The sequence below is a fragment of the Mesoplodon densirostris genome, chromosome 12 (assembly GCF_025265405.1).
Source record: "Mesoplodon densirostris isolate mMesDen1 chromosome 12, mMesDen1 primary haplotype, whole genome shotgun sequence".
In the NCBI taxonomy this organism is placed as follows: Eukaryota; Metazoa; Chordata; class Mammalia; order Artiodactyla; family Ziphiidae; genus Mesoplodon; species Mesoplodon densirostris.
Window position 1 is genome coordinate 53,460,723 of NC_082672.1, and position 19,929 is coordinate 53,480,651.

Here is a 19,929-nt window from a genome sequence, read left to right on the forward strand (position 1 = left end):
GCTGCATTGGCAGGTGGATTCTTTTCTTTTTTTTTTTTTTTGCAGTACGCGGGCCTCTCACTGTTGTGGCCTCTCCCGTTGCAGAGCACAGGCTCCGGACGCGCAGGCTCAGCGGCCATGGCTCACAGGCCCAGCCACTCCGCGGCATGTGGGATCTTCCCGGACCGGGGCACGAACCCGTGTCCCCTGCATCAGCAGGTGGACTCTCAACCACTGCGCCACCAGGGAAGCCCTGTAGTCAATTACTGATCAGTTATTTTTTTGAGGGATATATTGTTTGTTGATTCAAAGGGACTTCTCAATCTTTTCTACAAGTGTTTTTAGGGTATTAGTATGATTCATTATTAATGGTCTAGATATACTTTTTAAATGTTAACATTTAGCAAAGTAATGCTTTTTTTCCACGAATAAGATCTTTTATTTGTCATCATTAAAAGTGTAAATTTTAAGCAGATTCTTGTACTACTGGCTTATATCCATCAGCTCATTAGACTAGCACCTGTCTCATCCGCAGCAGCTTTTCCAGAACTACTACCTTCACCATGAAACTCCATGAGTTTTCCCAATTCAAACTTGGGCTTCTTCAGCATTTTTACTTTCCTAACAAAGACATCATAGAGCAGATAAGTAGACTGGCAAGCCTTTTCTATGTCTTTTCAATGCTGTCTGGAATCAATTTATTGATCACTTCTTTCAAGTCATTTGTCTTCACCTCTTGGGTCATGGTTTCCATCACCATCTTCCAGATTTGGCAGACCTGTTGGTGCTGGGCATAAGAGGTCTTCCGAATCTGATTGTTACATTTTTTTAGTAAAACCCACACAGAATAGACGAAGCAAATATCCATGGGTAGTCTTGACACCAATGTGAGCTTCAACCATGGTCTGCCATTTTTTGACCATGGAGCACATTTTGTCATGGGTAAGATCCATGCCATGGAAATCAGTCAGACAATTTTTTACCCTGAACATCTTCAGTAATTAGCTTGAATTTTCTAAATGCAACTTCATCATCCTGCAGATCAGCAAGGCTCACTTCAAAAACAGAATCCGTAAGGTCATCAGATGTGATTTTGATTTCTTGAGTTTTTGTGACTAGTGTTTTCCCAGTATTTCTTATATTGACACATAGCTAGTGCTTTCACATCATACCAATCTTTTTTAGAAAATGAATCAACCACTTTCTTCTTGGCTCCCTTTTTGCCACTTTCGTAAGGTGCTTGTTCTTGCCAACCACTGTGGTGCTGCTCAGAGAGCCAAAAAGCCAACGTAATGCTTTTTAACAGAAAACTGCAATATAGTATAAGCATGCTGTTTACAAAATAACTATAGGACTTATTTTTTAAATTAATTCCTAGTTTTGAATGCATAAACTATGATGAATGTCTTCCTCTTTCAATCCCATCAGCATACTTCTGTCACTTCATGTAAAAGCTTATTTGAGATGATGTTAAAAGCCAGGACTAGCCAGATGGAATAGCCTGCCTGTCAGATCCTGCAGAAAGCAGAGGCTCAAAGATAATCAAGCATAGATCGGAAAAGGAGATTATTATAACCTGAAGACAAAATTCAAAATTTTCTTCCTCTGGAATCATTTTTAAAAGTTTCTTTCGGGACTTCCCTGGTGGTCCAGTAGTTAAGAATCTGCCTTCCAATGCAGGGGACGTGGGTTTGATCCTTGGTCAGGGAACTAAGATCCCACATGCTGTGGGCAACTGAGCCCGCGCACCACAACTACTGAGCCTGCATGCTCTAGAGCCCGCACACCACAACTAGAGAGCCCACACGCCACAACTACTGAGCACGCGTGCTCTGGAGCCTACGTGCCACAACTAGAGAGAAGCCTGCGTGCTGCAACGAAAGATCCCACATGCTGCAACGAAGATCCTGCATGCTGCAACTAAGATCTGACTCAGGCAAATAAATACATTAATTATTTTTTAAGTTTTTTTCATTTGTAATACTTTGTACACGTGCAAAATGCAAAAGGTTCCAAGTGTGTATGGTGAAAGTCTCCTCCCTCCCATGCTGTCTTCACAGAGCTCCCCTCTGTCAACCAGTGTCTTGTGTCTATTTCAGAAAACAGCTCTACTTTGTATGTTTAATATTTCATATTAATATATATAGTCTGCGCTATTCTTAATAGCTACATAATTGGATATGATTTTTCCATAATTTTCCCCAAATTTGAATTTTTCTTCATAAAGTTACATGCAAGTGAATATATTGAGCATTTAGGACCATTAAGGAGGAATGTCAGTAGATGCCTCCAGGGAAATTCAACATCCCTCTAAACTTGTTTCCTTATATTTGTAGAGACCGTATCAAAAGCTTGAAGCCCCTGCTAACTCTCCATTCTTACAATTCTAGGAGCCCCTGCTGGGTTTAACAGGACGCTAGAACAGAGCAAAGAGGAGATGCCATTCACTCCTGCGTATCAGCAGACCTACCGGTTAATACCGTCAAGAAATGCTCCAGGGCTTCCCTGGTGGCGCAGTGGTTGGGAGTCCGCCTGCCGATGCAGGGGACATGGGTTCGTGCCCTAGTCCAGGAGGATCCCGCGTGCTGCTGAGCGGCTGGGCCTGTGGGCCGTGGCCGCTGGGCCTGGGCGTCCGGAGTCTGTGCTCCACGGCGGGAGAGGCCACGGCAGTGAGAGGCCCGCGTACTGCAAAAAAAAAAAAAAGAAAGAAAGAAAGAAATGCTCCAAGGCACTTCCATGCCCGTGGGTGAACATTAGAACCATTCCAAACCAATGCTAACATCTGCATGCTTTCCAGAAGACCTCTGATGATGCAGAACAATCATCACCATGTATAAAATGCAAAGCCAATGGGCCCCTGGGAGACCTCACATGACAGTAGTGGTTCTGGAGTTCAAGTGGAGTTCCAGCAGGACTTGGTCTGTTTATCTAGTCTCTCATCTATTCAATACACATTTATGAACATTTACTGTGTTCCAGGCACAGTTCTGCTCCTAGGGGTATGAGAAGAGAGACAAGGTTCTTGCCTTCGGGGAACTTACATTCCAGTGGGGAATAGCTGGCTCCACCTCACCAAAGCCAGCCAGCCTTTGTCTTCCTTCCTCATTCTGGTCATTGCTTCCTCTCATTACCAGCTCCACCCCACCCTTCCACCCCCACCCCCCACACGCCTACCCTCTCTAGTCAACCTGCAAACCTGCCTGCTCTGCTCTTCGTTTCATCACCCCGGATGCCTTGCCTGTGTATATGCATCTATTCATCTCCCATGTGTCTAAGTGTCTTCTTTGTGTCCAGCAGGGTTGGAAGCTCATTATGGGCACTCCATAAAAGTGACTGAATGAAGGCCCGGCTCTTGGCATTAAGGAACTTTTTTTAAAGTAAGCTTTTAATTTTAAAACGGTTTTTTATTCACAGAATAGTTGCAAAGATAATGTACAGAGTTCCCGTATACCCCTCAGCCAGCTCCTCCTGTCATTAGCAACTGACATTACAATGGTATATTTGTCACAATTAATGAACCAATATTGATACGTTGTTATTAACTAAAGTTTATATCTTACTCAGATTTCCTTAGCTTTTCCACTGATATCCTTTTTTGGTTCCAGGGTCTCATCTAGGATGCCACACCACAAGTTGTTGTTGTGTATCCTTAATCCCTCAGGTCTGTGATAGTTTCTAGTCTTGTTTCTCATGGAGTTTTGACAGATTTGAAGAGTTCTAGTTAGGTATTTTGTAGAATGCCCCTCTAGTTGGGTTTCCCTGATACTTTTTTTATGGTTGCACTGGGGTTGTGGGCTATTGGAGGAAGCCAGCAGAGGTGAAGTGCCCTTCTCACATCTTGTCGGGGGTACATGCCATCCACATGATGGGACAGTAAAATCAATCTTGAACACCTGGCCAAGGTACTGTTTGCCAGCTTTCCTCACTGCAGGTGACCCTGTTCCCCTTTTACCTACTCTGTTGCTTGGAATCAAGTCACTAAGTGCCTTCCGCCTCCCCTCAAGGGGGTAGGGGATGGGGAGGATTAAGCTCCACCTCCTGGAGGGTAGTATTTATGTACGTCATTTAAATTCTTCTGTAAGAAAGATGTAACTCTCCCCCTCTTGATTTATTTATTTAGTCAACCACTTATATCAGTATGGACTCTCATGCATATTTATTTAAAGATTTGGGTTATAATCTGATATTAGGCTATTTATTTTGCTGCTCAAATTGTTCCAATTTTGGCCATTGGGAGTTCTTTTTAGGTTGGCTCCTGTGTCCCTTTGACATGCCCTATCCTTTTGTTTTTTGAGTATTTCTTTACTTTCTGGCACTACTGTATATTTCCTGCCCCAGCCTTAGAATCAGCCATTTCTCCAAGGAACCCTGGTTCCTTTTATTGGGGAGGCCTGTTTTTCAATCCAGACCTCAGCATCACTTACCCACCCATTCAGTCAGCCAGTCAAGGAATACGTAGGTATATTCTTCTCTCACGCTGATCATTGAACCAGATGTGGGATATACAGTGGGGAACAGAGCATACAAGTCCCTGCCTTTAAAAGCTAGTGATGTGGCCTACGAGACAGACAATGAGCAAGTCTCAACAAAGAAATACGTAATTATAACTTTGATACATGCTTCAAAGGGAAGGGACATGGCCCTCAGATGAAAAATAATCTAAGTCAGGGACCTGGGTTGCATCAGGTGGCCAGAGAAGCCCCCCATGGGTAGCTAACATTTAGATAGAAAGTTGATGAGAACGATTCAGCCATTCAAAGAGCAGAGGGAGGAGTGTTTTCAAACTGCAGGTTAGTGGGTCATGGCTAGCTTTTTAAAAAAAGGACAGAACATACCAGAAGTATTATGTAAAACTAATGTTGCCTTTATTTATAGGTTGATGTATTTACTGGTTCATGGTATAAAATATTTCTTACTGGGGAGTATTGTCAAAAAAACACGTTGAAAGCAACTGTTTTAGGAGAAAATAAAGGCAGATTGAAAGCTCTGAAAAGAGAAAGAGCCGTAGCATACTTGAGGATCTGAAAGGAGGCCAGTGTGACTGGGGAGTGAGTCTAGGGTGTGAGAAGAGGCTGTAAATGTAGGGAGGTGCGCAGCCCTCGAACAGGGCCAGGGCCCAGGAAGCCTCGGTATTTTCATTAAGGAGCAATGGGAAGTCATTGGAGGGTTTCAAACGGGGAAGTGTTGATATTTAAGAAGATCTTTTAGGCTCCTATGTGGAGAATGGAAGGAGAGGGCAAATGAGGAAGCCGGAGCCAGTCAGCGAGAAGGGTCGTACAGAGGGAGGCCCAAGCAAGAAGAGTCACTAGGACGTGCGTTCACATTCCATTGTCAGTCTTGTACTCCCAGCCACTAGAACAGTGCCTGGAACACAGAAGACCTTCAGTGTATACGTGTTGAATGAATAAGTTACATGACTGTAGTAAAGACGGAGAGAAGTGGTTGAGTCAAGACATGTTTGGAAACTGGCAAGTCTTGTTGATAGATTGGGTCTGGGGGAAGTGGACGGGGAGAGTGAGAGCCCTCCCTCACACACTGCACCCCACCAGTGCTCACGTTTGCTTTCTTTCTCTGCTGTTGGGCTACTTTGGGTAGTTACAGGATCCTTTAACTGTTTAGACTGTGTTTCTACCTCTGTGCTTAGTCATAGTGGCCAGAAGTGGAAATAACAGAATTTTTCAAGAGAAACTGAGATTGAGTAGAATCACAAAAACACACAGATTTTCAGACCCACAGATTTTATAATCTTTGATGCCAAATCTCTGAAATTCTGTGAGCGCCAACCACTAGCAAATAAAGATCCTCAGAGGGGCACCAAACTTCCTGGCGTTTTAGCATTCTGACAGGGAGCTGGCTGGGGGCCGGGGGTAATCGTGCATAGCTATGTGCCGAAGACCCTTCTCCCACCTGATTTTATGTCATATTAAAATATATTGTGGCCAAATCCTTTCCTGATACTCCTTTTCTTGACAGTGCTGATGCCTGCGGTCTGCAGCTGGCTGCCCACTTGGCCGCTAGCTTCCTCAGCAGAGGGCAGCCGCCTCCTGTCACCGTGGAGGGACTGGGACAAGGACAGGCCTAGACAGAGCCAACATGGAGCAGAAAACAGGAGGAGCCAGACCCCAGGAACAGAAAAATGTGAGTCGTCTCTGGCAAGTCAGGCACCAGAGATGGGCATGCTCCAGAAATGCTGATTAATTTTGAAGGATTGGTCCTTTTGGTCAAATGGGTTTCATGCTCTTGACTGAGAAACCAAAGCAACCATCAGATGTTACTGGAGGGATGCCAGTGGTGTTTGCATTGGTTAAGAATTTTCTTATGACAGAATAACAAACTAAAACGGGCTTAAGCAAACAAAGGGATTGTGTTAGCTTACGGCCTGAAAACTCCAGCACACAGTCTAGAATTTAAATCTTCCTCACGATACCAGCTCCGTGTCCGTTTTGTTTGGAGCACTGCCTCTTCTGTGTGTCAGCTTCATCCTCAGGCTGGCACTTCTCTTGGTGGCACAAATGGCTGAGGGAATTCTGAACCTTGTATTCTCCAATACACCATTCAGGAGAAGGGGGATTGTCCCCGCTGGTAAACCCACAGAGGGCTGAGGAAGCTTTTTTTTCAGAAGCCCTAGGGAACATTTCCTCAAATCCCACTGGCCTGAATCGGGCTGTATGCCCACGCCTGAACCAATCACCATGGCCAGGTGATGGATACTCTCTGGCTTAAGCACATCAGGGCTACCCCTGGGAGCTGGATGTATCCAGCTGTTAGAGAAGGGGGAGACAGTGAGGGGGTGGGTGGTTCCCTCAAGGCAAAATGTGGGTGCTGTGGTGGGAAAAGGGGGGAGAGGGACGCTAGGGAGGCAACCTATGTATGTTTACTACATCAACATCATTAGTATCGTGATAAAGGCCAAACTGGAGGCAGTGCAGCTATAGATAAGGAAACCTTTGTTCAGAACCCCAGTTCTGCCTGCTTCTAGGTGAGTGACTTAACCTCTTCAGGTCTCAGTTTCTTTATCTGAAAAGATGTGGATGAAAATACCTCAGGGAGGGTAACATTCATATATCTAAATATGTCATATATATATATATCTCAAAATATATCAGGTTATATATTTGAAAAAGTAAAAATAAAATATGAGGTACTTTTTGTATTTTCTCAAAGTGGCAATTACAGTCAGTCCTGTAGAAGCCAAGATTGAGCCCATGTTTCAGCCTAGTAGGACGGCAGGTGGAAGGAAGGCTTTCCTGGCCACCAAGTGTTGGGCAAGTCAGGGCCCATCTCGTGTCTTCATGGCGAGAAAGAAGTTTCACTGGTTCAGAACCAAACTTAAGCAGCAGGTGTTCAGGGATGGGGTGTTGAAGTTTCAGCTTTGATTTTTCTATGAAATCGTTCAGGTTATTAAAATGTCGGCCCTATTCTCTTGTTTAAGAACTGGTTTCATTTCTAATGACACAGCACCATCATGCCATTCCTTGATTTAGTCACGAGAACCAAAACTAATGTGTGGCTAGTTTCATGTCGTTTTTATAGCAGTTAGTACAGAGAACAACAGGCTCTTGTAAAAACAGATGTATTTGCTATCTGTTTTTCTATCTGCTGCCTCTCAGGCTCAAAACCCTATTTCTAAGATGGCGTGGTCCTCTGGTTGGGCCTTGTGGGAGAGGCTCCTGCAAGGACAAAAACCTCGCTGCTCTTCTCAGTGGGAAACCTTTTCATAAGAAACAAGAGTCCCAGCCCCCAAACATTATAAGAATTGTAAAGGGGTGTCAGAAAGAGACCTTTCACCTTTTGAGAGAAGATTCGCTTGGCATTAATGTCTACTGTGAACCCAGAGGAGGGGGTTTTATTTTATTTTATTTATTTATTTTTACATCTTTATTGGAGTATAATTGCTTTAAATGATGTGTTAGTTTCTGCTTTATAATAAAGTGAATCAGCTCTGCATATACATATATCCCCATATCCCCTCCCTTTTGCGTCTCCCTCCCACCCTCCCTATCCCACCCCTCTAGGTGGTCACAAAGCACCGAGCTGATCTCCCTGTGCTATGCGGCTGCTTCCCACTAGCTATCTATTTTATGTTTGGTAGTGTATGTATGTCCATGCCACTCTCTCACTTCGTCCCAGCTTACCCTTCCCCCTCCCCATATCCTCAGGTCCATTCTCAAGTAGGTCTGTTGTCTTTATTCCTGTTTTACCCCTGGGTTCTTCATGACATTTTTTCTTTTTCTTAAATTCCATATATATGTGTTAGCATACGGTATTTGTCTTTCTCTTTCTGACTTACTTCACTCTGTATGACAGACTCTAGGTCCATCCACCTCATGAGCCTCTGTAAACTTCTTCAAGGCCTTGTGGTATTACCATGAAAAAGTGAGCATATATTTAGCATTCCTGGAAAAAGCATGGCCTTCCTATTAATGCTAATACTCTCATAATGACACTACAGCCAGTCTCCTCACAGAGGCTTTATCATCTACAGTGTCTCTACAAGCAGGTTAGATAACAAATGTTTACAGATGAGGAAACAGAGACATTGAATTTTCCATGGCTTCAGAGAGAGAGTGTTGTGGAATTTAATTAGAGTCCTGGGCTAACCTCTACTGTGTAATTGCTTGATCTCTCTGTGCCTGAGTTTCCTCACATATAAAATGCAAATAATAATAATAATAATAATAAAATCCCTCATGGGTGGTAGTGAGGATCATGTAAACGAATGCATGTAAAGTGTTTAGACCAGCACCTGGCACATAGTTTTCACTCGATAAATGTTTGTTGTTGTAATTATCATTACCTTCCCTATCCTTTTTTCTCAATCGCAAGTTAAATGACCTTGCCTCTTCGACTCACACATATACAACCCACCTACTGGGTCTCCCCCCAACCTCAGTTATTCATTTGATCTTGATCTCAGTTTGTCTTCCAGCATCTGTCTCAGACTAGGGCAAGTCTTGCTTCCATGCTAGAAAGCTGGCCTCCTCTAGGGCCATCTCACCAATCTTTTCTTGTTGCCTTTTAATGCTAAATATGACTCCTAGGGCACCAGTGTTTTTTAAAATGTTGAATATTGAACTGAATTTCATGTTACGTAGATCCAACTCACCTGGAAGACCGGATTGGGCAGTGATGCCTCCTGTTCTTTGCTTTGATTCGGAGCCTGTGCTATGCTGTAGTCAAGCCCAGGTCACCTTCTTGGCCCAGTTTTAAATGTTTCATCCCGTTCAACCAACATCATTTCACTTAATTCCTGCATTTTAAAAAATTTCCACATGGGAACATTGTCAAGAAAGCCTTTCTGTAGTTCATTTCTTTATCTTAATTCAATCTTTGTTTGTTTCAACCAATATTCTTCACTGTGTTCACCTGAGCAGTCCCACTAATATTGCTGGTATTTATTGCTTCGCATATGTACATCTTGTCCCTTCTCTCAGATTGTGAATTTCTTGAGGCCAAAATTCATTGCTTCTATTTCTTTGCATCACCTGCAAGACCATGGGCAGGTCAGCCTGGGGATTAACTTGTGGAAGGGCTGTGACTGCATCTATGGATCTCCCTGCTTACAGCCTCTTTCTTTTCTCCTAAGTGTCTCACTAGGCCCTAAGCAAGCAGAGACATAGATTTCATTGTCAGGGCTGATCTGTCCTGTATTGGGGGCTTTGAAGGTGATACACCCAGGGGCGTCCTTGGACCAGGCCTCCAACACCCTCTGTTGGTGTATGTGTTGGCAAATTACCTGCCATTTCCTCCAACAAACGATCACATCTCCCGTTCATGTCTGATTGTTTTTTCCTTTGTTTAATCTCTCTCCTCCTCCCCACAGTCTTGTCCTGCCTTTCCCTGATTCTCTTGCAGGCCTGTCCCATTTCCTGGCCTCTGTTCGTGCATTGGCCATTACTCTTGCTCGACCCTTCGGTGTGCCTCACTTTGGTTTCTGTTCCCCCTGTTCTTTTTCTTTCACTTTCCCCCGCCCACCAGCCCATTTTAACAGTGTCATCATGACTAACAGTTTGGGAACATGGCCCTCGCCATCTCCCACATTACACAGCCGCCCCAGCTTTCATTTGCCCAGCATCCCTCCCCTGAGCCAATCCAGCAGCACGGAAGCTCTGCCACGGCCAGATGCCAGCCAACTCTTACTGTGAGCCCTGCTTCATGCCCGTCTGCGGAAGCAGGGGCAGGGCTGAAGATGGAGGCCACAGAGAAGGACCCCAGACCTCTCCTCAGCTTCTGCTGGGATGTGTGAGTTGGGTGTGACCCCAAGACTCAGAACAGCTTCGCTCTGTGAAAGAGCGAAACAGGGAGGGTTCTCTGAAAGGAATGGCCTGGGCTGCGGGGAAGAGGTGGGGTAGCACATGTGACAGAGACCCAGGAGGTTTCTTGTGCTGACGTGACTTGGCCTCCTAATCCACAAAACTCAGCTGAAACACCCAAGCCAGTGAGTAACAGGGTCCCGGCCATAAGCAGAAAACGCTCTTCCCTTTTCCTTCCCTCCACCTCACCCATGCAGCCTTGTGCACTCTGTCCTTATACAAAGGTTTGCAACATTGTCCAAGTGGAGGACAGGTCTGCAGTTTCTTGGCCACACCTCCCTTCCCGGAGGGTCAACCAGCACAGCTGGAGCAAGCTGAAGGGGTAGGAGGGGAAGGGGACGGCAAGGATGCTGGGAACGGGGCCTTCTAGGACTCAGTGTCAGAGATCAAGAAAGTGGTCCTCCTATTTCAAACACGCAGACTGAATTTGGTCAAACACTCTCCTTGTGAGGCAGCTGCCCTTTGAAGCTGTGGACCAGGGTGGAAATAAAAGCTCCTGTCTGAGAAAGGATATGTTTCTTCCTTATGCTCTCTCCTGACCATTCTATTTCCTGCTGGTTTGCTGCGTGGACCCTCTGCCGGCAGCATGGGGGGAGCCTCCAGCAGCCAGAGCAGCGGCGCCTGAGTGAAAGTGATGAACACCCTGAGCTCCGCAGCTACCTCGGCAACTGCAGCACCTTTCCCCAGCCCGACCTCCCCTTGATGCCTTGCTGCTGCTGCTGTGTGAGCCAAGCTCTTAAGCCAGGCTGAACAGGCTGGTTGAAGAAAGGAGTGAGACAGGTCTTAAGTCCCAGAAAGGCCATGCAGCCCAAATCCTGGTGCTAGTGGTTAAAGCCCACCCATGGGTGCATCTCACCTATGACACAGGCAAGAAAGCACATACAGCTAAACTCAAGATGGACATCTGTATTCAGAGATCTTTTATATTCATCCATATTACCTGGTATGGTGCTGAGAATGCATTTAATATTTATGGACCTTTTTGGCATTAAGTAAGTCCTGGCCAAGATAAAGGGAAAAAATAATAGGAATTTTGCCAAACAGGACCAAAGAATGCAATTTTTTAAACTCTATTTTTTTCTCTTCCATTATGGCTTATTGTAGAATATTGAATATAGTTCCCTGTGCTATATAATACGACCTTGTTGTTTACCCATTTTATATACAATAGTTTGTATCTGCTAATCCCAACTCCTAATTTATCCCTCCTCCACCCACCTTCCCCTTTGATAACCACAAGTTTGTTTTCTATGTCTGTGAGTCTGTTTCTGCTTCATAAATAAGTTCATTTGTGTCATAGTTTAGATTCCACATATAAGTGATATCATATGGTATTTGTCTTACTCTTTCTGATGTACTTCCCTTAGTATGATAATCTCTAGTTACATCCGTATTGCTGCAAATGGCAAAATTTCATTCTTTTTTATAGCTGAGTAGTATTCCATTGTACTTATACCACATCTTCTTTATCCGTTCATCTGTCAGTGGACATTTAGGTTGCTTACATGTCTTGGCTATTGTAAGTAATGCTGCTATGAACGTTGGGGTGCATGTATCTTCTCAAATTATAGTTTTCTCCAGATATATGCCCAGGAGTGGAATTGCTGGATCATATAACTCTATTTTTAAAGAACTATTTTTATAGAACCTTAGCTTTAGTTTGTATCAGCCAAAGTGTGACAATCTCCTTTCTGACCATCTTATTTTAGAACTAAATGTATAATGTTACCCATACCAAGTATCTTGGATATCTTTTTCAATTAATCTTGAAAGTTCACAGAGCTGGACTTCTGAGGCCTTCTACTCTAGACCCGTGGAGTACACGGATGATCCACTGAAGTGCAAAAAGAAAATATTTTAACTTCTGTTTACATCTATGTTGGTTTTTTTTTAAATAAATTTATTTATTTATTTACTTATTTTTGGCTGCGTTGGGTCTTGGCTGGTGCGCGTGGGCTTTCTCTAGTTGCAGCGAGCGAGGGTCACTCTTCCCTGCGGCACGCGGGCTTCTCATTGCGGTGGCCTCTCTTGTTGCGGAGCACGGGCTCCAGGCACGTGGGCCTCAGTAGCTGCGGCACGTGGGCTCAGTAGTTGTGGCTCGCAGGCTCTAGAGCACAGGCTCAGTAGTTGTGGCGCACAGGCTCAGTTGCTACGCGGCACGTAGGATCCTCCCGGACCAGGGCCTGAACCCATGTCCCCTGCATTGGCAGGCGGATTCTTAAACACTGTGCCACCAGGGAGGTACCCACATCTATGTTTTAATGTAAAAGTGAAGAAAGGAATTAAGCTTTACTAGTACTACTAGTAATAATAATATGACTAATATTTGCTATACATATTTGCAAGTATATGTGTATAACATTTACAAATAAATATAAATATGATGGGGATACAGGTTCTAATTTAGCAGGGGGTGGGGACTGGATTGTATGATCAAAAAAGTTTTCTGGGACTGTTGCTTCTGACCATATGGGTTAATAGAGACCAAATTTACCCTCCCATCTGAAACAGCCCCCACAAAAAAACAAGATCTAGCATAGGAGTTGTCACATGATAGTTGCTGAATGAACATGAGTTGAGTGAATAACTGAAGCTCCCCAGGGAAGCCCAAGATGGTTAGATCACAGATGATGGGGCGTTAGGGCCCAGTGCACCTTAGCACTGATCTATTCCAGTTTCCTCATTATCTAGATGAGGAAATTGAGGTCCAGAGCCACACAGTGACTTCTCCAAAGTCCCTCAGCCCCTAGTGGTGGAGTTACTGGGAATATTCTTTCCTATAAACCAACCCTAGGGTCAACAAGTCAATAAACCACAGCCCCAAGCTGCAGAAGGACTTTTCTTTTTAAAAATAAATTTTATTTATTTATTTTTGGCTGCGTTGGGTCTTCGTTGCTGCACACGGGCTCTCTCTAGTTGTGGCGAGCAGGGGCTACTCTTCGTTGCGGTGCGGTGGCTTCTCTTGCTGAGGAGCACAGGCTCTAGGCGCACGGGGTTCAGTAGTTGTGTCTCGCGGGCTCTAGAGCGCAGCCTCAGTAGTTGTGGCGCACGGGTCTAGTTGTTCCGCGGCATGTGGGATCCTCCCGGACCAGGGCTCGAACCCGTGTCCCCTGCATTGGCAGGTGGATTCTTAACCACTGCGCCACCAGGGAAGCCCCAGAAGGACCTTTCTTAAAGGGCTAATTCCTGCTACTCACAGAACAGGGACAGGGTGGAGTTTGAGGTGTTAAAGGTAGTATGTTCAGAAACAAAAATAGGCACCAAGAATTATTGCAGACAAAGCCACTTGGAATTGAAGATATGGCCAGACATTGCTCAATTCTAGAAAAAGACTGAAAGAAACTTCCAGGTTGGGTAGAGAGGCCAGAGGAAGATCATTGCTAACATAAGCTCTGGTTGCACCTCAAGACTCTACAAGAGACTTTGGATTCTGGATCACAACAGGCCTATCTACCTAGAAACTCCAGAAGATTCTGGACCGGATCCAGGCCAACCAATACTTCCTAGGATAGCCCGCAGGCCCTGGGTCCGTTCTGGGAGTTGGGGGGCAGGTGGGCCCACAGCGAGCAGTCTCATGTTGGGACCCCACTGCCCAACTGCTTGGCCTGACTGAGACCCCACATGGAGAAGACCCACTCCTGAGGGGGACACGGTCAGTAGTGGAGACCTTCAGGCCACATGACATGTGCATCCCGGGAGGATCTTCCTGCTCTGGACTATAGGAGCTGCTGACATTTTACCCAGCAGGCAGGAGCAGAGCACCCCCCACCCCCCCTCCAGGCACTTTGTCCTGGGTTTTCTTGGGAAGTGGCAGCTGTGGGCAAGCCCCTTCACTTTGCGTTTCTCCTCAGTTCACATTTCTGCCTGCTCCTCAAAGCCCTTGAAAAGGCAGCCCAGCTCTTTCAAAGCACTTTTTTTTAGGGCCGGAAAATTCTAAGACATGTCAGCGACTGCCCGCTGGTGTCTTGAGTGTTTAAGCCTTGACCTGGGCCCGTCGTAGGAATGGACTTCTGCCCACAGAGGCTTCCTATTGCCTCTCCTACCACCTGGAGTACGTCTACGGGTTACACGGGGTGGAGGCTAATGCTTGGCTCTGGTTTCAAAGATTTTTTGGTAGTCTCAGAGTTCAACAGAATTTTCAGCAGTGACATTTGGGCTTCACCTGACAGCGTGAATGACACGGTTTGAAAGTGAATGGTGATTTAAATGAGGCTTATACACACTCCTCTGCCCTGGGATCTCTAGAAGGAGAGTTCCTCCAGAAAGGAATCTAACAGGAGATGATTATACAGCTTAAAGCGAGTCTCCTGAACAATACTTGCCGTCTGATGTACACCGGACTTGGAGGTGAATCACCTTAGGCTCGGGGCCCAGCTAGGAGGTGGTCTGAACCAGCCTGACCCAGGGGTGGACATAACCAGCCAAACTTCACCTGTGCTGTGCTCCCTCAGCACGGAATTGTCCACTCGACTCACTAGCAGAGGCCAAACGCAGAGCCCTGGAATGGGAAAGGCATGTTCCTGGCAGCCAGTGACTGGAAAGTGATCTCTATGCACTAATTAGACCGAGCAGGACAGGGCTGTCATTAGTCTCCACTTTATAGATAAGGAAACAAAGGCATTGAAAGAGCAAGTAAGGCACCCACTGCCACAGGGTGAGTCAGCAGTAAACTGGGCCCAGGACACAAAGTTTGTGCCTCCTGGGCCGGCATTCGGCTCCGCCTCGGCCCCTGTGGTCTCAGAGAAGATGTCTCCTGCTTTATCCATAGCAAGAGTTCTTTGTGACACTCATTCCGTGAATCCTGCCCTAACACTCTCTGTTCTCCTCAGGTTTGCTCAACAGCCTGAGGCCCTGCCTTCCTCAGTCTCCCTTCACACCGCCCCTTGGCCGTCTCGTGGGTTGTCCAGCTCCAACTGGCCTCTTACGGACTCGACCCAGTTGGCCTCCCCACTCACTCCAGCACATCCACCAAGTGGTCCCCTTGCCCTCGGCCTTGGCCATGGTGGCAACTTCCCCACACAGTGTGGCTCAGAAACACAGCCCTGACCTGGGGCTCTCAGGCTTGTTTCCTTCCCTTACCGCTTCTGTCACCCACATTGGTCTCTCTGGTTCCTTCAGCCACTCCCTGCATCCTCTTCCTCATTTCTTTCTCTGCCTGGAAAGCCCTCCTCTTCCTGTACCATCAAGGCTCTTTCAGGAATCCTAGGCCCCTCCCAACTCTTCAAGAACTCCTGTTTTTCCTTCTCTGCAATGTCTTCCTGTACTGCCTGAAGAAACACTGTGGTCTCTCCAGCTGCCATTTGCCCCCAAATCTGATTTGGCCTCAACTCTCTCACCAGTATCTCAAATTTATATTTAAGGTGATGTCATAGGCAGAATTCTAAAATGACCCAAGATTTCCTGTTTCCCCACTTGCGTGCACACCCTGTGAATATGATGGATTTTATCTGTGTGATTAGATACGTTTTATGGCACATTTGACCTTAAGGGAGATTATCCCAGTGGCCCTGACCTAATCATAACAGGGACCTCAGTCCTATAACCACAAGGAACTAAATTCTACTACCAAAAAGAAAGTGCTAAAAGTGCCCTGTTTCCCCAGAGCCTTCAGACAAGAGTTCAGCTGCGCCAACACCTTGATTTCAACATTGTGTTACTCTGAGCAGAAGCCCAGGCATGTTGTGCCAGCCTTCTGATTTATAGAATTTAACTGTGAACTAATAAATGGGTATTGTCTTCAGCTGGTAAATTGGTGGTAATTTGTTATGGAGCCATAGAAAACTAATACAGGTAAATATTTAATTGTGTTTGAGTTGTGGATTTTCCACATTTATCCTGGCACCAGAGTCTCAGGTCAGTAGCTACAGCCACACTTGTGTTGATGTGAGCCTTAGGTTGTAGACTCCCAGCAGGAGAGCCTGGCCACCTGGTTCCCTCTGAATATAATTCAGCAATAAGGGGGATTCTTGGTTCTCAGCACTCTGCTGCCAGCTCTGAGGCAAAGACGAACTTGGCCTTCCTGCCCTCAGGGGCTTTTAATATAGTAATTGGACAATCACGGAAAGAGTCTAATACAAAGAAGATCAAGGCAAGGGAAATCACATCCAGTATGTGAAATCAAAAACTTATTAGAGGAAGTGACATTGGACCTGAGCCCTGAAGGCTGAGTGGTGTTTTACTTTAGGGATGGAAATAGGAAATTGAGTGAATTTTTAGAGAAATAGCGTGTTGGACATTTGACACATCAGGGGTAGTGTGAGTTAGGACAGAAACAGTATTCTGGGTCCCCAGTGTGCGAAGGCTCTTGAATCGTCAGGTGTAGTGTGTTTGGGTGATTTGGTGAGGAATTAGGGACCATGGAAAATTTGGAGGCTGGGGCGGGCGGGATAGAATCAAGGTGGACTGCGTATGTAAGACGGATTAAAGTAGAGGCAGGTAGGAGATGGGGATTATTTGCAGACCATGAGAGGAGAAGAGGTAAAAGTTAATCAGAGCCCGCATCATGGCTCTGGCAGTAGGGACAGAAGGAAGGAGAGAATGTCGCAGTCACTGGGGAAGATAGAACTTCCACCAGCAGAGCCACGAAATGAGCATAGCATCCGGCACAGGTCCATCCATCAGTCCCGCCTTCCTCCACTCATTCCAATAGTTAAGGTGTATTGTATGTCTCCCCTACCCAATAATCTGTCCCAGGTGCTGCCCCAAAGGCAAACATCACTACATTTGAGGAGGTAGGAATGACTGTGTTACCAAGAGACAAATGTTAAGTCCTGTAAGAGAAGTCTGGCTCGAGAACTACAGGTTCAGGAGGGAGGAAGATGGCGCCCAGCTGCAGTCAGAGTCTTCAAGAAAGAATGACGTGGAGTCACTGTTTAAGTTGTAGGTGGCAAATTTAAAAGGAAAGGGGTCTTTGCATCTCTTCTCTAAACTACCAATGAAACTTCACCTCATCCTGGTACACACACACACACGCACACGCACGCACACCCGCACGCGGACACTCACTCAGCTGGAGCCTGCTGAATCGTGCCTCACGATGACAAACGTGGTGAGACAGTTATCCCTGCACATGCTCAGATGGGTTGTTCTAGAAGACAACTGGGTAGCCCTTTGGGCCATTCTTTAGACACTGGCTTCCTCCACCCGCCTCCCTGACTGACTGCCCAAGCTGTGGTGGTTATCGTGACCGTACAGGGTAAGAGACATATAACGTCGTTTTTGTTCAGCCACCACCAGAGCAGCCGAGGGCCGACTAGGCCAGCAGGGCTCTTCCTCCTTCCCCCTCGGTTCTGGGTAAGCACACGTCTTCCACCCTTACTTTAAAGGCAGACAATTTGTTTTTATCATTTGCCAACACAGCTGAGGATGATTATTAATTAATCAAAAACACTGACTTTTAACTTCCCACGCTCTCTCCAGAGATGCTCAAGTGACAGCGTGCATCTGGACTTCAGAGCTGTTTAGATAGAAGTGGGCACCATGCAGCAAAGATTTGTTTTCTTCTGGTTTATTCTTTTTAAAACACAACTCTAGCTTAATCCCATTTAGCCAGTAAACTTGATTTTTAAGGTGGTCTCATTTTGTGGGATTTTCTGCTGGTCTTTATACAGCTTCCTTTGAAACCAGAAATGCTGTGTCAGGATTTCACAAAAAGGAAAATGTAAAGAGCACATTTTCTGTTCATCAAAAGCTCAAACCGAAGCACACGAGCACCATGTTTCCATGCATAATGAAACACCACTGTCCTCCTCTGCCAGCAATCTTATGTAGTGGTAGTGCCCACCAAATTCAGGGCCTCGGCAAGGAATACCTAACAGCTTCTGAGAGCAAGTTTGAAACGTTACAGTTGTAACCTCACAGCAAAGGATGATCCGATTCAGTGGGCTGAGGTTTAAGCAACGGAGTCTTTTTCCGCTGTTCTAAGATGGCGCTGCTGGGGAGCCAGCCTCCCCTCTGAACTTGAGCTTTGTGGCTACACAGTGGTTTTCAGTGAAAAAAGAAAGGGGTGGCAGAAGATAGCTTGCCTCAAATGACACATCAAAGCTGAATGGCTACCTCTAGAGTGAGACGGGGTGCGCTCTGGCTTCATCACTTGGCAGAGGCTAGAGCAAAAACTCCGATGCCTTTTTAGGAGCCGTACCGACGGATAGAAGATTTTAAGCAAAACCAAACTTAGGAGGCAGGTGGGCTTCCCTTCCACTTAGTGAGGGCCACATCTTCAGAATCTCAGATACCTGCGAGGAGTGTGTTGTCTTGTAAATGCAGAGGTGCCGGCTTGGGAAAGGTGTTTTGTGAACTGCGGAGCAAGGGCTCCCCCTCCCCCCTTGTGATTGTGCTCCCCTTCCGGCGGCTTCTCTTCCTCAGCCTCGGTGACCCATGTTCCCAAAGCCCCCCCACCCCCGACTCCTTTAAGACGACTCCCGGAAGCTGTCTTGCCGGTGCTCGAGCCATCCAGGCTTTGTTTCTCCTCTTTGCTCTCCTGCCACCTGTCTTTTTGTCCTTCTCATTGTTCCTCAGTATCTCCACTGGAGGTGTGCAAGGGGAATAAAAGGGGATAAAAACTCCACCTTGTCACAGTCCATTTGCTTCTTGTCGACAGCTCTGCTAAAAGGCAGAAGAGGAAGCTATTGCCCAAGATAAGAGTTTAGATAAGGTTTGGGGATTATCTGTAAAATTCACTTATTTGTGGTTACCCTCCCGATCACCTGAGGATAATGGGGGGGGTGTCTTTATCAAGCACCTGTTTTTAGGAAGTTAAGAGCAAAATTCTTCAGTCATTTCTAAGAGCTGGTCAAAATAACTTGAGATAAACCTAGCATACCTACTTTATACCTTGTTGACATAAAACTAGCAAGCAGCTAAATATCCACTCCATTGTTTAGCTCTCTGGAGCCAACTGACTTTGGAAGTGGAGAATTTCCTATCTCTTGTTAGTCGGGGAAACAATTTAACTAATTCTCAGGTTAATAGGGGTCCCTGACAGCCCTGCAGTTCTTTTGAATGGCTGGGAAGAAGTAAATTGAATAGATAAGTGAGGGTCTTTGATTACAAGTAATAGAAAGCAACTGAAACTAATTTAAGCCAAAAAGGTCAATTTATTATAAAGACTCAGCAGAGGATCTCATAGGACCCAAGGACCAGGCCTCTGCAAAGGGCTGGGGCTGAGGCCTGGAAGGCTTTAGGATTCTTGGTCCATCTCTCACCACCCACCTCCCCTTTAAAAAAAACTATCGGGGCTTCCCTGGTGGCGCAGTGGTTGAGAGTCCACCTGCTGATGCAGGGGACGCGGGTTCGTGCCCCGGTCCGGGAAGATCCCACATGCTGCGGAGTGGCTGGGCCTGTGAGCCATGGCTGCTGAGCCTGCGCGTCCGGAACCTGTGCTCCGCAATGGGAGAGGCCACAACAGGGAGAGGCCCGCGTACCGCCAAAAAAATAATAATAATAACCAGGATGACTCTGGGGACAAGGACATCCTCCTAGGGAGTCTCCAACCAGTGAGAGGAGGAATGGGGACATAGCTGGATTTTCTGATATGGGTTACTCAGGAGAGGGTGGCCTGCGAGGGCTGGAGAACGTGGGATGTCCAGGCTACACGCACTCAGCCACAGGAGGAAGTCTTTCAGACACTGTCAATTTA

The 19,929-nt window shown here is 46.1% G+C and overlaps 1 pseudogene; it reads right to left on the reverse strand.

Annotated features, from left to right (window-relative positions):
- Nucleotides 1–445: 445 nt before the first annotated feature.
- LOC132499850 (small ribosomal subunit protein eS1-like) lies at nucleotides 446–9,755 on the reverse strand (annotated as a pseudogene).
- Nucleotides 9,756–19,929: the final 10,174 nt, after the last annotated feature.